This window comes from Lissotriton helveticus, chromosome 8 (genome assembly GCF_964261635.1).
Source record: "Lissotriton helveticus chromosome 8, aLisHel1.1, whole genome shotgun sequence".
NCBI lineage: Eukaryota > Metazoa > Chordata > Amphibia > Caudata > Salamandridae > Lissotriton > Lissotriton helveticus.
Window position 1 is genome coordinate 1,349,300,168 of NC_136069.1, and position 17,238 is coordinate 1,349,317,405.

Consider the following 17,238-nt stretch of genomic DNA (forward strand, 5'->3'; position numbering starts at 1 on the left):
TGTATTGCAGTCTTGCCGCCCAGGCACCAAGTACATTCACACCTCTTACATTAGGCACTCAAGTCCTGCGGACTCCCTGGGAATGTGTCGGGGACCCCTGGGGGTCCGCGGAACACAGTTTGGGAAACACTGGCTTAGGGTGATGTGTCAGTGGCACACAATGCCAACACTGCAAACAAGCACTGGCAAAGCGAATACCTCCGACTTTAGTGTGCTAAAGTATAGAAAGACAGGCATGCACAAATACTGTTTGCATGAGTTTATTACACTAAGCCAGACTTAGTGGCTTTGCCAATGCTTGTTTTATTACTGGTAGCATACACAATCTCTAACAATCACCTACATCACCATTTCTCTTACACACATTACTGTCAACCACAGAATGCTCCAACACTTACAAATACACAAGAAAGTTGTGGTAGGCCAGGGAAGGCTTCTGGGGGGAGAACATGGCAGCCGGCTGAACGCCTAGGTCGCGAGCTCTGCAAGCAGAATGGCCATGTGTGAAGCTTTAAAATGTTAGAGGCTCAAGTGGTGAAATCCTTGCTATGGGAAAGCGTAAGGAAACTCTGGACCCCGTTTTTTCGCCCTTTCGGGTGAATTCTGACGTGTTTTGGTGGCGGGTGCCGGCATCGCAGTAGACAGCGAGGGAAACGCTGTGGTATCCTGGTGTGCTCGCTGTAGTCCGTGGAGATGTGCGGCCCCGCCTAACTTTGCTCAGCGCTGCCCGGGGCTGCAGGACGACTGAGAGGAGCTGCTGGAAGCCGGCAAGGGAGAGGAGTGAGCTGCGCGTAGCGTGCTCAGAGGTACTGGATGGGACCAGGAGTGGCAGGGATAACTGGAGGAGCATTAACCTCCACTCAGGGGGTTTAACATAATAACGGTGGCAGTCATGTTAGCCCTGGGGGTGTAAGCCGTAAATCAGGTGGTTTCTGGACAGAGGTGGCCAAAAGTTTCCAATATTTGCTTGAGTCTCAATCAAGCAGAACTATAGAGGGGCTCCCTACAATTTCCTATACTACCTTGAATCTTTGGGGCCACTTGGCACCCCACTTTTTGTGAGGAGCCCCCTTGCAGCCAGGCTGAAGCCAGACTTTATAGGCTATTGAAATCAAACAGGTTTTGCAGGCTAAATAACAAGATTGGAACTGACACAAACAGCCATTTCTCCTGTGTTGATAATGAGGTTGAGTTTGCATGCATAAATTCTAACAGGAAAAAAGGTTGAAGCAAGAGGAGGGGTCTTTCTATTCCACAACTAACCCTGTCACCTGTGGTGGGTGTTGATAACAAACTTAGTCCCACAGTTTCCAACATCGCTTTAGGAACCTCAGGAATTGACCCACAAAAGTTAAATTCTGCGTCAAACTCCACGTGCCTAGCCGGAGAAGCCACTGCACCATTAGGCAGGGTTGCTGAATCACCTCAGGAACAAATAGGGCAAATAGAAAATTCGACTGCATTACAGGGTACTGGCTCAGCTAAATATACAAATAGGAAACAGAAGGCCCAGAAAACTAAAGGTGCCGCGGTAGCAGTGGTGTCCACCAGAGCTGCAAAAACTGCAAAAAGAGAACAGTTAAAGAGGGGCTCAAATTTAAAGGTTACCCCTTCACTGCGCTCCTTTTTTAAGATCCAAGATAAGCCGGCAAGAAAGACGTCTTAACCATCGCAATGTCGGCATCACCACTGAAGACAATGGAGTCACCAAACAAATACTAAGCTCTCATGTTAAAAGAGTTGGGGGAGGGTGAAGAGAATCCCATTGCAGGTACTTTAGAACGGGTCCCACAAACAGAGGATCATCCACAACAAAGTAAGCCTGCCAAGGACCAAGCCAGTGAGCAAGTTATGGATACACCTATAGGGGGCAATATAGGGTTTCTTTTGGCCTCAATATTAACGGAGATGAAAAATGGGCTTGCTAAATCTGAGAAAAACCAGGAAAACATCTAGGCTACATGTGAGGCTTTGGAGACCAAATTTAATGCTCTTGCAGAAAGAGTGGAGGTGGTCGAGACAGCTCTGGAACAAGTCAGGGAGGAAGTGAGGCTCTGCCAAAGCGATAATGAGAAAGGATCAGCATCAGAAAGAGAACTCGGGGATAGAATTGAGACCTTAGAAAACAAATCTAGGAGGAATAATCTACGTTTACTTAAACTTTTCTGAAGGTCAAGAAGGCTAAAACATAAGATCGTTCATTGTAGGTCTGTTAAAAGAATTCATAACAGATATGGACGAAAAAAACTTGGATGAGGACATACAGAGAGTCCACAGAGATCCATTCAGGCTTAACAGAAATAGGAAAAACCTACGCAGAGTCCTAGTTAACTTTAAAACATACTCAATAAAAGAACATATTTTGAATAAAGCCCTAAACGCTGGTACCCTGACAAGAGATGGATACATCTATAAAATCCACTCAGACACATCCAAGACAACAGCCGACGGGCAATGGGCCTTTGGAAAATATATGCAGGATCTTAGGGCTGAAGGAGCCACTGTTCAGATGAAAGTTCCAGCCCTCTTACGTATTATGTGGCGAAATAAAACTTACAACTTCAGAGACCAGAAAGAAGTGGAGTTGCTACTTGAACACATGAAGATAAACAAGGACAAGTAACATTATGAGCCTCCTTCTAATGAAAATATGGGCATTCAAACGTGGCTCTCATACTGGGCAACTAGGATTGCTCAAGGTAATGGGGAGGGTTATCTAGGGTGGGGAAAGACACAAGCTAAGTTTTTCTTTTTTTGCACATTGGCAATTTTTTTGGGTGGGGAGTATTGGGGAAAAAAGTTTTAAAAAAATGTCTTTGTCTGATCAATCAATCAATCAGTACATTTATAGAGCGTGCTACTCACCTGTGAGGGTCTCAAGGCGCTGGGGAGGGGAGGGGGGAGGTGCGGGGGTGCTGCTACTGCTCGAATAGCCAGGTCTTGAGGTGTTTCCTGAAGGTGAGATGGTCCTGGGTCAGTCGTAGGTGTGTGGGTGGGAGTTCCATGTTTTGGCTGCCAGGTAGGAGAACGATCTTCCTCCGGTGGTGGTTCTGTGTGTCTGTGGGACGGTGGCAAGGCGAGGCTGGTGGAGCGGAGCTGGCGGGTGGGGGTGTAGAACGAGAGGCGGCTGTTGAGGTATTCGGGGCCCATGTCGTGGAGCGCTTTGTGTGCGTGGGTGAGGAGCCTGAACGTGATCCTCTTGCTGACGGGGAGCCAGTACAGGTTTCTCAGGTGGGTGGATATGTGGCTGTGGCGAGGGATGTTGAGGATGAGTCGTGCGGAGGCATTCTGTATGCGTTGAAGTCGTTTCTGAAGTTTGGCAGCGGTTCCTGCGTATAGGGCATTTCCGTAGTCCAGTCGGCTGGTGACGAGGGCCTGGGTGACGGGCTTTCTGGTTTCTGTGGGGATCCACCTGAAGATTTTTCGGAGCATGCGCAGGGTGTTGAAGCAAGAGGACGAGACGGCGTTGACTTGCTTGGTCATCGTGAGGAAGGAGTCCAGGATGAATCCCAGGTTGCGTGCGTGGTCCGTGGGGGTCAGCGCAGCTGGGTGTCGTCTGCGTAGGAGATGATGTTGATGTTGTGTTTGTGTGCGATGATGGCGAGGGGGCTCATGTAGATATTGAAGAGGGTTGGGCTGAGCGAGGAGCATTTGGGTACGCCGCAGATGATCTCGGTGGCCGCTGAGCGGAAGGGAGGGAGGCGGACTCTCTGGGTTCTGTCGGAGAGGAACTAGGTGATCCAGTCCAAGCCCTTTCCTTGGATCCCAGTGTTGAAGACGCGGGTCATTAGGGTGCGGTGGCATACGGTGTCAAAGGCTGCCGAGAGGTCTAGAAGGATGAGAGCGGTTGTTTCTCCGTTGTCCATCAGGGTCCTGATGTCGTCGGTGGCTGCGATGAGGGCAGTCTCGGTGCTGTGGTTGGCTCGAAATCCGGACTGGGACGGGTCGAGCAAGTTGTTTGTCTCGAGGAATGCAGTCAGCTGTTTATTGACGGTCTTCTCGATGACTTTAGCCGGGAAGGGCAGAAGAGAGATGGGGCGGAAGTTCTTGAGGTCTTTGGGGTCCGCTGTGGGTTTCTTCAGAAGGGCGTTGATTTCTGTGTGCTTCTAGCTCTCAGGGAAGGTGGCTGACGTGAAGGAGTTGTTTATGACGTTCCGGAGGTGGGGTGCGATGATGATGTCGGCTTTGTTGAAGATATGGTGGGGGCATGGGTCAGAGGGGGAGCCAGAGTGGATGGTGTTCATGACGTGGGTGGTGTCTTCAGTGCTGATGGGGGTCCAGGTGCTGCGGGTGGTGGTGGGGGTTGTTGGTTCAGTGACTGGAGGTGGGGTCTGGGGACCGAAGCTGTTGTGTATGTCTGCGATCTTGCGGTGGAAGTACGTGGCGAGGGAGTTGCAGAGATCTTGTGACGGTGTGATGTCGTTGTTGCTGGCGCTGGGGTTGGAGAGCTCTTTGACGATGCTGAAGAGTTCCTTGCTGTTGTGGGTGTTGCTGTCGAGCCGTTCTTTGTACGATGACCTTTTGGTGGTGTGGATCAGCTGGTGGTGTTCGCGAGTGGCGTTCTTGAGGGCTGTCATATTTTCTGTTGTCCGTTCGTGGCGCCAGGTTTTTTCGAGGGTTCGGCAGGATTTCTTTGATTCTTTGAGGGCGTCTGTAAACCATGAGGTTTTCTTGCTGCTGGTCGTGCCTGGGGGGTTCTTCAGTGGGACGAGGTCGTTGGCGCAGATGGTGATCCACTGTGCGAAGTTGTGGGCTGCGTCGTTGGTGTCGGCGGTGTTGGCTCTCGGGTTCTGGCTCAATGATGAGAGGAGTTGGGCTGTGGTGATTTTGCTCCAGCATCTGCGGGGGATTTGTTGCGTACGGTGGTGGGATGTATTCTTTTTGAAGGTGAAGTGGAGGCATCTGTGGTCGGTCCAGTGTAGTCCGGTGGAGTGGCTGATGGAGACGTGGTTGCTGACAGAGAAGATGGGGTCGAGCGTGTGGCCAGCGAGGTGGGTGGGGGTGTTCACCAGTTGCTTGAGTCCGAGGTTGTCGAGGTTGTCGAGCAGGGTGGTGGTGTTGTTGTCGCTGTTTTTCTCCAGGTGGAAGTTCAGGTCCCCTAGGAGGATGTATTCTGGTGAGGCTAGGGCGTGCGGGCTGATGAAGTCGGCGATGGTTTCTCTGAATTGTGTGCGTGGGCCCGGGGGTCTGTAGATGAGCGTTCCTCTAAGGGTGGTCTTGGGGTCAGTGTGAATCTGGAAGTGTAGGTGTTCTGCGACGGAGAGTGTGTCTTCGGTGTTGGTCGTGATTTTGATGGTGCTCCTGTAGACGATGGCGATTCCTCCTCCGGTTTGGTTGACGCGGTCCTTCCGGGTGATCTTGTAGCCGTCCGGGATGGCTATGGCGATGTCGGGGGCTGAGGAGGCATTCATCCAGGTTTCCGTGAGGAAGGCGACGTCTGGTGCTGTTGTGTCTGATATGCATTTTGCACAGCAATCAGGGTAGGAATTATTGGCAGCAGGAAGGAATTCAAATTCAATGGGTGAACTGAAGATAAGGACTTGGAATGTGAATGGGCTTAGAACTAGGGGGAAGCGTCAAATTGTTTTTGAATATCTTAAACTGCAGAATTGTGATATTATCATATTACAAGAAACACATCTCCTAAGAGATGAATGGCTTGAAGCTATAAAATATGAGAATTGGATTGGTGAAACTGTTTCCACTAATCAAACATGTAATATTAAGGGGGTAGCTATTATTCTCAGAAAATCACAGCTCTTTATGTTGGTAGGTCAATTAGTAGATTCAAGAGGAACGTGGGCCATAGAAAACATAAAAGTTAGAGATACCGCTTTTACTGTGGCAGGATACTATGGCCCTAATATAGACGATCCCGTACCTCTTTAATTGTTATATTCGCAGTTATTATTACAGTCTACACCAATTATTTTAGGAGGTGATTATAATGTCCTTCTAGATCCTAAAAGAGATAGACATCCCCCTGGAAGAGTTTTAAACTTACCGAGGATGCGAGAATGCTTGAATAGACTCAAAGATGATATGGGTTTAATTGATATCTGGCATTTAAAAGGGGACTAAATAAATAAATTCACCTTTAGGAATTATAAATATGGCCACGCTTCAAGAATAGATTTCTTTTTAATGGATAAACTTCTAAGTAATAATGTTACGAAAGTTCACCATTTGCCGGCACATATCTCGGATCACTCGCCGGTCCAATTGAATATCAAGGTTGAGCCAGGGCAGGGTGAGAAAAGGTGGACTATGGATCGGACACTTCTTTTGGATCAACAAATTATTGAGGAACTAAGATCTACAACAGAAAATTACTTTAAGGAGAACGGTGAAGGGGAAATGTATAAAATGATAGTCTGGGATGCTTATAAAGCTATTCTTAGAGGCATTATAGCTGGCATAGCAATAGGAAAAAATAAATTGAAGAAGCTTAAATTATCACAAATAGAAGCTGACCTATTAGAGAGACAAGCCAGTTCAGAAATGTTAACCTCTGAAGAAGACCAAATTAGTTTAAGAAACAAAATAATGAACTTAAAAAAGGAGCTGGTCTTTGACTTAGAGGAAAAGATACAGAAGAGATGGCAAGCTAGCACTTTGTCAATTTATGAATTGGGTGAGAACAGCGGGAAACTGTTACCTTGGAAGCTTAAGACTGATTTAGGTAGGAATAAGAGAACTGCTATTCGGAAGGGAAATGGTGGACAAATAATAGAAGATAAGGCAGGCATTGAAGAAGCTTTTGAACATTTCTTCCAGGCATTATATGAGGAAGATCTAGTACCCTCACCTATAGCATTAGACACATATTTAAATAACACGTGTTATGTAGTTAGATCTAGAGTCATGGAAAAAGTCTAAATTCAGATATCACTTTAAAGGAGGCCCTGGAGGTAATTATAAATCTAAAAAGAAGTAAAGCAACAGGCCCCGATGCCATACCCGGTGAGCTCTATGTAGCCTTGAAAGATTGTCTTGCCCCAAGATTAACGATCTTTTTAATGCCATCTTTTTGGGGGGCCTTCCAATTCCTAAATCTCGGAACGAAGCGACGATTAGCTTGATATTATAACCTGGCAAAGACCCTATAAACTGCAAGTTGTGTAGGCCAATCTCGCTTCCTAATGTAGATTATAAAATCTTTACTCAGGTCCTAGCAAAGAGATTAGGCTCTCTATCTGATAAACTTATTCATAAGGATCAGAAGGGATTCATTAAAGGGAAGCAGTTGTATGATCTTACGCACCAACTAATTGGAGCCATTGACATCGCGACACAAGAGAAGGTACCCCTAGCAATATTTACATTTGACACGGCCAAAGCATTTGACCGTGTTAACTGCTCGTATCTACAAAAAGTTATTACATATAATAACCTTGGCCAGAATTTTTCACGGGTAATAGATAACATCTACTCACCACCAACAGGGAAAATTCACATTAATGGAAGCATCTCAAATAGTTTCCACATTAAAAGAGGCACTAGACAGGGGTGCCCTCTTTTGCCTCATCTTTTTAATTTATATATAGAGCTGCTGGCTAACGTGATTAGAGTATCTGAAGAGATTATTCCTTTTAGTTTTAATAGTTGGGAGTTAAAGGTGGCATTATATGCCGTCGATTTGATGATCTACTCGAGTAATCTAAACGAGTCACTTAATAGCACAGCCAGTATATTAACAGTTTTTGGAGACGTTTCTGGATATCAAAAAAACTATCTTAAAACTGAGGTAATGCACTGGAACATACTGTCTCCTCGAATTGATTCCAAAAGAAAAATCAAATACATTGGGATCCAAGTCCTAAAGAATATTGATGATATAGCCCAGGCTAATTTGGAAATAAAAGCTAAAGAGATGAGGAAACTATTGAAGTCCTGGAGTTGCTTATCTCTCACCTTTATGGGGAGAGCTAATGTAATTAAAATGGCTATCCTCCCGAAATGTACTTTTGTTTTTAATACGATTCCCTTGGAGTTTGATTCACGATGTTTGAAAAAAATACAGGGTGAAATAAACTCTTTCATTTGGGCATCAAAAAGTGTAAGGATAGCATGGTGCTGATGGTTAGGGTAGAATTAAGAGTAGTGATTGTAGTGAGGCACTACAGTGTCAAGATCTCAAAAGATTATGTGTTGCATTGTATAACTTTTTTTAAACAATACCATAGAACGTGGTTGTTAGGTACTGTGAATACCATCTGAGCGAACCAGCAAGTGCATAAGAGGGGCTGCTGGATGCTCGGAACTGAAAATAAATGAATGGACTGGAAATCATGTCACAGGAACAGGCGAGGTAGAACAGAAGTCAAGGCTGTCAATAAACATGTTACCAAGGAGGGTGGTGTAGAGAAGAAACTGGGATGGTTAGGCTACTGTGAACCAGTAGCACGTCAGGGAGGGGAGGGCAGACGTAGAACCATCGCGAAGGTCAGGAGGATGGGGTAGAGCAAGAACTTGAATCACCTTAGATGTTGGGACGTTTGTTTTGGGGTCAGAAAGTGCTGGTGTATAAAAGCAAAAAAACAATAAGGGGCCATCTTATGGTCAGACTCACATTCAATTCCTGACAAAAGCTTTATGTTTAATTAAAAAAGTCTACTGCACTTAAAAACGCAAAAAGGATTGTTTTCTGTTTGCAATGCACGTATGAGATACAGAATGTGTGATATTTGCATGTACTTTCAGGTTTAAAGTAGTCAGTAATGTTCTACAATGGAACCATGTAATTCAAAGCAAAATGATAACCAAAGTGACCCAGAGCATATTGTGAGAATAAAATTCTTCTTTCCCATAGGCTATTTTATTTTTTATTTTTTAAATATGTTTATTGATTTTCAGCAAATAGAGAAACAACAGTAAGCATGACTGACATCACATTATGAGCCATACAACAAAATATAAACAAGCCCCCCACCCCACTCCCTCCCACCTGGCACAGGGCTGAAACAGATATAGGTCCAAATTGGTCCAAACATATATTTGGCTAAATAACAACATATATTTATAAACTGATACCTCAAAGACCTGAAAGTAGACATGCCGCAAAATTAGAACTAAACCACCATCATGGGCAGTAGGGCATACGAGTGCTCCCACCATAGAGCATGTCTGAGGGCAGTAAGCGAACCCGAGCAGGAGGCCAGCCCTGGCCTAGACATATTAGATCATACTGAATCAGGACAAGTGAGCAGATATGCCGTTAACGGAGCCAAGAAGTCCTTCGGACGTGAGGTCTCAGGAAGTTCCTCCTCATAGGTTTGTAACTGAGCTTTGCAATACAGCAGATCACAGAGCCATTTTTTCTTGGTTGGAGCTGCTATTGCCCCAGCATTGTGCCACAGCTCTCTTCGCAAACAGGGTAGATAATGCAATTCGCCTATTACAGGGCTTGAAACATTTGACATACCCTAGTAAGCAGATTTCGGGGGTGCAATGTACTGGTTCCTGAATGATATGCATTAGCATCTTCATCACTTCCTCCCAGAAAGCAAACACACGCCCACATTGCCATGCCACGTGCACGAAATCTGCATCCGCTCCTCCACACCTCACACTGTTAGAATTCTCCTGCAAACCGTAGTTAAAAAGCTGTATATGGGTATAATATAGTTGGTGCAGAAACTTAAAGTGTATTATTCTCAAGTTACAATTAGCTGTCAGCCGGCCAGTGAGAGTACAGCATGCCATCCACATATCGTGGGAGAGAGCGTCTCCCAATACTACCGGCCACTTTACAAATGAAGGGTGTTCCTGCTGCTTCCGCTCGCGCATCGATGCGTTATAGAGTTTTATGATTAGTCCCTGACCTTCTGCACTCGCCAGCATCGCCTGTAAAGCCCGCAGAGTGGTAGGTTCGGCCTGGTAGTCCGGGTTCCCTTAGGCTAATTTAAAGAGTAATTTACAACACCTCAAATCAATCGAAGTAGGCTGACCTAAAGGTCACTTTCTTTACACTGGAAACAATAGGTCCAGCAGTTCAAGCCAGACCTAAAACTTCCTATTCCACTCAAGCTTGGCTTTTGTAAGTATGTCTGCTAGTCTCTCCTTTCTAACAATGCCTTCCAATAACTATTTCCTGGTTAAGGATTGCAGCCGCACCGCAATCCACAACCAGTAACCCTACTAGGCCCCCAGAGATCTGTGTTATTCCCAAAGATTGCCCCCATGGGAGTTTGCCCATTGACCACAAGGGCCGACACCCTCCTCCCTTCCCCCAGAGGGGCACATATTTGTAAAAAAAAAAACAGTTTTGACCCCCCCCCCCACCCCCCGGGGCACGATCACATAGTAAAAGTGAACATAAAATAGGGGGGTTGTCCCTTCCGACATGTCGGCCAAATATCTTTTATAAATGTGTGTTTCCCCTGGTAGGAGGGGGCGATTGCTCCCACCCAGTGGAAAATATACATTTAGAAAAAGATGTTGTTAGGGGGGGTCGGCCCTCCCACCAAATAGGTCGACCCCCTTTGGGCCCATATATATATAAATATTTTTTTCAAATGTGTGTTTTGCTCTGGGGGGGCTTATTTGGGCACCCCAAGTGGAAAACACATTTAAAGAAAATACTAGTAAGGGCTTTATGACCAGCCCTCTTCATCGATTGGTCTGTTGAGTCGCTCACATTATTCTTCCACCCTGTACAGCATGAGGCTATGGGTCTGACTACTTCTGCTGTTGGTTAACTTCACTGTTGATGAAAGTACTTTGAGTTTCCCAAGGAGCACAGCAGCACACAATATTGCAGGTGCTGCTATCTGAATGTGTGCTTTTTGAGATATTTGCCTTTAGGAAATTATTTTTATACTGGCAGTGGCTCAGCAGCAGCTCCTGCATCAATAAAGTTTTTCATAAGCCATGAATAAACAAGCAATGTCAAATATGTCTGGTGATATCTGCCAGCCTTTTGACTTTGCTAATGGTCGTTAGCGCTCACATTCCCTGATGTTGGACACTTATTGCTGTGCCCAGGCCTAGAGTTTGGCCCTGTCTGAGTAAGATATGTTCTTTTTCAGTTGTCTCCTCCCTAAAAACTGTCTCTGGTGCATGCCAGTGCCATATTAAATGAACAGTAGCTGAAGTGGTCTAGCTCCTTGTACTTTGAATTGTGCTGTGGTGTTGGGTATGTGGCAAGGTGAAGTTATACTGCGTATTTTTGGTCTTTTTTAATGTCTTTGTAGAACCTACAGCTGCATCAAATGGGCAAAAAGCTTTTTTGTTTATTACTGTGCTCACATTTCACAGATGCACACAGCCACCACTGATTTAGCCCCATACTTCTGCCTTCTACGTACAGCAGTGTTTAAGAAGAAATGTTTTAGACAGTCAGTAGAAATGGCATCTCTGTGGATGACTGCTGCCAAGGCCCTAACTCGAGTAATGGGGGACAGCTCTAAGGCAGGATCAGATACTGCACCAGCAACTGAGGGAGAGGAAAATGAAGCAGAATCTGGAAGTACATTTTCAGTCTGTGGCGTTCAATTTGATTACTCATCCTCCAGAGATTCTGAGGACCATATTCTTGGTAGTTATGACATCCCATCATAAGCACATTTTGTGCAGCTGAGCGACCATAGCATGGTAGACCTATCCAGAGAGCAGGCATGTGCGACAGTAAGCACAGAGTGCTCTCTTGCCAGCCCTCCAATTGGTGCAGCCCCAAATTCCCTCATTAACTGGAGACACTGGCTGTAAAATCAGTAAATCTTTTGCCAATAGACCACATCCATTTTTGGATGTTGACTTCCTTGAAGAAATTGTACAGTAAACAAACTTTCATGCGGAACATTTTTGAGGGAGAATGGAGGCACTCTTGCCCTCATTCTAGGGCACATCAGTAGACTTCCACTTCACTTGAGGAGTTGAAGACATTTTTGTGCTTTTCCCTTAAAATGGGGATAGTGCACAAACCAAGCTTGCAGTTCTACTGGTCTACTCTCAAGGTTTCAGTAACACCTTTCTTTGCACCATACACAAGCAGAAATAGTTTTCTGCTATTGCAGCGTATGCTGATTTTCAATGATAATGCTGCTGCATTGCCCCAGGACTGTCCAGACCAAGGCAGTTTGTTGAATATTCGGCCTATCTTGGAACATATGTCTGCAAGATTTTCAGAGATTTGTACTCTTGGAAAGAATATAGCCTTTGATGAGTTCTTGATACTGTACAAAGGGCAGCTGCTGTTCAGGCTGTACATACTGAGTAGAAGAGCTTCTTATGGCATCAAGTTGTACATGCTGTTTGAGAGCTCTACTGGCTATGTATACTTCTTGAGAGTGTAAACAGGGAAGGACTCCGCTCTAAACTCTGTAAGATGCCCTTCCACACTAGGAGTCACAGCAAAGATTGTATGGGAACATGTCCAGCCACTCCTTCATAAAGGTTGCAACCTTTTTGTGGACAACTTTTATACTGGAGTAGAGCTGTTCATTGAGCTGTACAAAGCTGGCACTTCGGCATGTGGTGTAGTTTAATGTCACTGCAAAGTATTCCAGCAGGAGCTTGTTTGTAGGAAGCTCTAAAGTCCCAGATAACTTAGTTGCATTCCAACAAACTGCTTGCAGTCAGGTTCTCTAAAAGGCGTGATCTGTTCATGCTCACTACTACCCATGATGACAGCTCTTCTTCTGTGATGACTTGGAATGAGTTGGCTAAAGTTCACAAGCCCACCTGTATACTTAATTACAAACAGTACATGGTCGGAGTTAATAAGAATTATAGATTCTTCAGCCATACAACGTGAGTCATGAAATCCGCAGATATTATAAGCAGCTGTATGCCCACCTGATCCAGATGGCAACAAACAATGCATATGTTGTTTATTCTCATATCACCATGGGAAGACCCATGTCTTACCTTGATTTTCAATTGACTGTCATTGAACGTGTTACTGCTTCAGAAGCAGCAGCCCCTCCTTCATATGCTGTGGAAGACATGGCAAGACTGCAGGATCAACACTTTGCCGACCACATTTCTGCAGCAGCTAGAAACCATGTTATTGTTGCAGAGTCTGCTCTAAGCAAGGAAAGAGGCAGGAGACTTGTCATTGTTGTCCCCAGTCACCATCCTTGCAAACCCTACATGTTCCTACTTACTTTATGTTGTACCATACAAAAAGTGAAGTTTTGGGAAACAGACTGAGGTGGAGCTGCTGTAACATATACCTTTCAATGGCTATACATGAATCCATAAATTATATTGGGCACATCCTTTGTTTAAAAGAAAAACTTGTTTTATTCACTCGCCATACTAATCTCTCTGGTGAATCAGGTCCCAAAACTTTCCAGATCATGTCTTCTTCTTGACATCTTTTGCATCACCATCTCATTTCAGGTAGGAAGACAGGGACAGAGCATCAGTACCAGGATCCACAGAAAGCCTGGAGCAGATAGAGCATTACACACCGCAGATACATTGATATGTAATCCTGCTTGCTTAAATAGCTTAACATTGTTCCATTGGAGTTCCCAAAAATGTCAATCTTCATTATTGTTTCGTGTTTTTTAGTCAGGGCCTGCAAAGGTCCTTTTTAGGGCTCGCACTGCGACGCAATCGCGAAAGCGATTGTCGCAGTGGAGTCCTATTGTAATCATTCTGGCTTTCAAGGACTAACGAGGTTTGGGACAACAGACTGGCACGCGCACGCATGCAGCCTGCCAGAATCGGATCAGGTCGCGCGCTCCGATTCCGGCAGGCTCTTCAGTCACCATGAATCACGCACGCACACAGAGACACACACACGAGCGCACACATACAGACACACACCACACGTCCCCAGACCCCCCCCGCCGCCGCCCCCGCCCACACACACATGAGCGCACACATACAGACACACACCACACGTCCCCAGCCCCCCCCGCCGCCGCCGCTCCCGCCCACACACACACGCACACAGAGAGACCCCCCAACTAACCTCACTCACCGCATCGCCGGACTGCAGCCTCCGTGGGGCTCTCCCTCGGACATGAGAGCCCCGCGTCACCACTCCTCTGGCCAGGCACTCCGTGTGCGCGTGCGCGGGCTTCTGAAGACGGAAGTCCCGCCCCGCACCAGATTTCAGTTTCGCTCTTCTCTGTAGTTCAAAACTGGCCCCGTCCAACAGCCGCCTCTACAATCACAAGCCGCCCTAGGGTAACGAGGATCACAACCCCTACCCCTCCAGACGAAAATGAGGAGGAAGAAGAGGACGAGAACGACGAAGACGAGGAAGATGTGGGTGTAGAGGAAGTGTCAAACTGGAGCCAGCCGCCCTCAGGCGTAAGATTTAAACTATTGAGCGCGGGCGAAGCCAGTTGTGGAGCACAATTGTGCAGCTCCGCAATTACCCGACAGCGTCTCAATCCTGGCATGCATCTCCGGTCTACCGAGGTAATAGTACAGTCTCCTTGCTATGCCTGCCATCCCGAGCAAGGCTGCGTCCCTGTCCACCTCTAAGCTCGCAGGTGTCTCTGCCACCCCCAGGTGCTCAGTTGCCCCCAATGCCCACGCCCCGAGGGCCCTCCGCATATCATTCCGAAGCGGCGGGGCACTCTGGGGCCCGGGCACTCACTGTCCTCACCGAGCCTGAGTCCAGCCTTCCCTACAGCTGAAAGCCCCCAGAGCTGGCAGCGGGTCGTGCAGGCCGCGCCATGAAAGTCTGGCTGAGAAACACCCCCCCCCCACCCCCTTCCTTTGTAATTAGACTCCTTGCGGCCTTTTCTTCGGCTGCCAAACGGATGGCCCTTTGACATCGTACCCATAATGCGACTCCAGCATTGATGCTCTTTACCGGAGCACCCATAGCGCACGCCAGGACCATATCCATTTTCTGGTACTTCAATGACATTTATAAATCTGCCCAGGATCACAAGATGCTGTTCAGGCTAACAACACCCCCCCTCCTTCCCCCAACTTTGTAATTAGACCCCTTCCTTCTTACCCTTGGGCACCCGACTCAGCTATTGCTGCACTTTTCTTTAACACGTGCCTGCCCCTCCGCCCCCCCCCCCCTCTGTGCCTCCACCTCCCCCCCCCCTCTGTGCCTCCACCTCCCCCCACTGTCGGCCAACCAAGCCCCATGCTTGTGCAAGCACTGCGCTGCTGCCTGGCCCCGCTCCCTTTCCTCGGGCAGAACTGCGCTGTGCTACCAAGAGATTCTCGCAGACGGGCTCCTGCCCCTGTGGGATGCCCGCCCTGTGCGACCCCCGCATCAGGCCCGGCCCCCCAGCGCCATCCTCTCCCACAAAGCACTACCTTGCTCCCTAACATACTATCCATCCTAAGGGCCGAGGACATGAAGACTGGGCATCTAACGGTGCACAAGGGACACCAGCTGCTCGCTTCATCCTCTCCTTATGTGCGGGTTCGAGCCACTAACTCGCTCTGTGAGGGAATTTAGACTGGGCCTCGCACCGCTTTCCAGGGACACCAGTGTCTCCTTCCTCTCGTGCGAGTTACTACCCGACCACCAGTCACTTCAAGAGCGGAGGACTGACTACCTTCCCACTCGTCCCACCGGCCTATCCCATCTTGTGCCTGCGCGCTGCCCACCTCCCTGCATGCCCTCAATACCCCCGGTCCATCAGCCTACTCTGTCGGTTGCCCAAGCATCTTTTCTATTCTCGCTCCCTTGTTAACAGCGCCTCCCAACAGGCTAAATTATGCTGTTAGAAAAGGCAGATTATGCGTCACATTTGGTGACAGTATTGGGACTGAGGGACCGCTTTTGGCGCGTTGCGTTTGCGGAAAAGGCTGCTGTATTGAAAGAAAGCAAAGGCCAGATACACTGCAACCCAGCTTTAAGAGTCGCCGGCTCCGCATGCGGTAAATAACAATACGCGTCTTACACGTCCGTGCATTAATAGGCTTAGAGACAATAATGTGAGCAGCGGCCGGGGTGCTGTGCCTGCGCTAATCTAAAGCCGGGGTGTGAGGGCAGCCCCAGTGCGTGTGGCCACCTAGAAATGCCCGATGCATGAGGGCACTGAGGAGATGCTGGTGCGCGTGGGCACCGAGGCTTCAGAAGTACTTGGGGGCACCAAGGCAACATAGTATATGTTTTGAGGCAACGCTAGGGCACATGGGCAAGTCCACGGGGGCACCGGGGCAGACTCAGTGTATGAGGGCTCCGAGGCAACGCAGGCACACGGTCACCGAGGATGCATCGGAGTATGTGGCCAGAGCTAGTTAGTGCTGGAGGGCACCGAGGCCAGTCTCAGTACATAAGGCACAGAGCATAATGGTGCCGAGATAACCCCACTGCATGAGGGCACAGGGGCAGCGCCAGTGTGCGAAGTCTCAGAGACAGCGCAGTGCCAGGGCCGTAGCGCATTGTATTCGTGTTTCATCCACCTCTTTCTTTTTTCTGGCAAACACAGTGCGTACAGTGCGGACTGCTCTGTCCTCCTGCTGCATCCAGGTCCTATCTCGTACAGCCCTAGTGAGTGCACTTCCGTTTCTGCTCACAGGGAGGCACATTGACTGCAGTCCTGCCCTGACAACCAACGTGTCTCTGTGCAAACCGTGCTGCACGAGGCAATGCTTCCGACACTGGCCCCCTGTGCCCAGGCAAGGACCAGCTCTGGTGCTGTGGCGCCTCCGAGAGGTGGTAATACACATCAGTGGTAGTGCACTGGGACACTCGGCTTCCTCGAGCAGCCAGCGCCTCCCACTCCACAACGTGCTGCCTGGCGCAGTCCTGCTCACACGAGCCCATCCAGCTGTTGTGCTGTGGTACCTCCAGGATGTGGGCATGAACACCAGGGGCAGTGCACTAGTCCAACCAAGGGGTAGCTGCACACTTGCCCGTACAGCACTGGTGCCAGGAGGGGTCCTCCTCTCCAGAGGGGGCAGCGGGTTCCGTTTGAGGCATGTGTTCCGAGAGGTCATTTAATGATTTCCCATTACAGCTGCAGAAACAACTCTCGCAGCGTGAGTGGCACACATTCAGCGCAGCCCAAGTTTAGACCAGGCAGGCAGGGGTTTCCCTTTATAACCGGCCCCTTCACGCAGGCGATGACACTGTTCGCCCACAATTTTCTGTCACGTCCAGGACTAAGGTTCCAAGGCCTCCAGTCTGTCCTGCAACACTTACTTGTTTTTTTAGAGGAAACACTGAAGGATTAAAGCAAGAGTAATTACTGGGCTTTCAGCTATGAAGGTGCATCATAACTGAAAGAATTGGCTCAGCAACCACGCTGAGGAAGGAGCGACCTTAGTAGCAAAGAGCTCTCCAACACCCCTGGC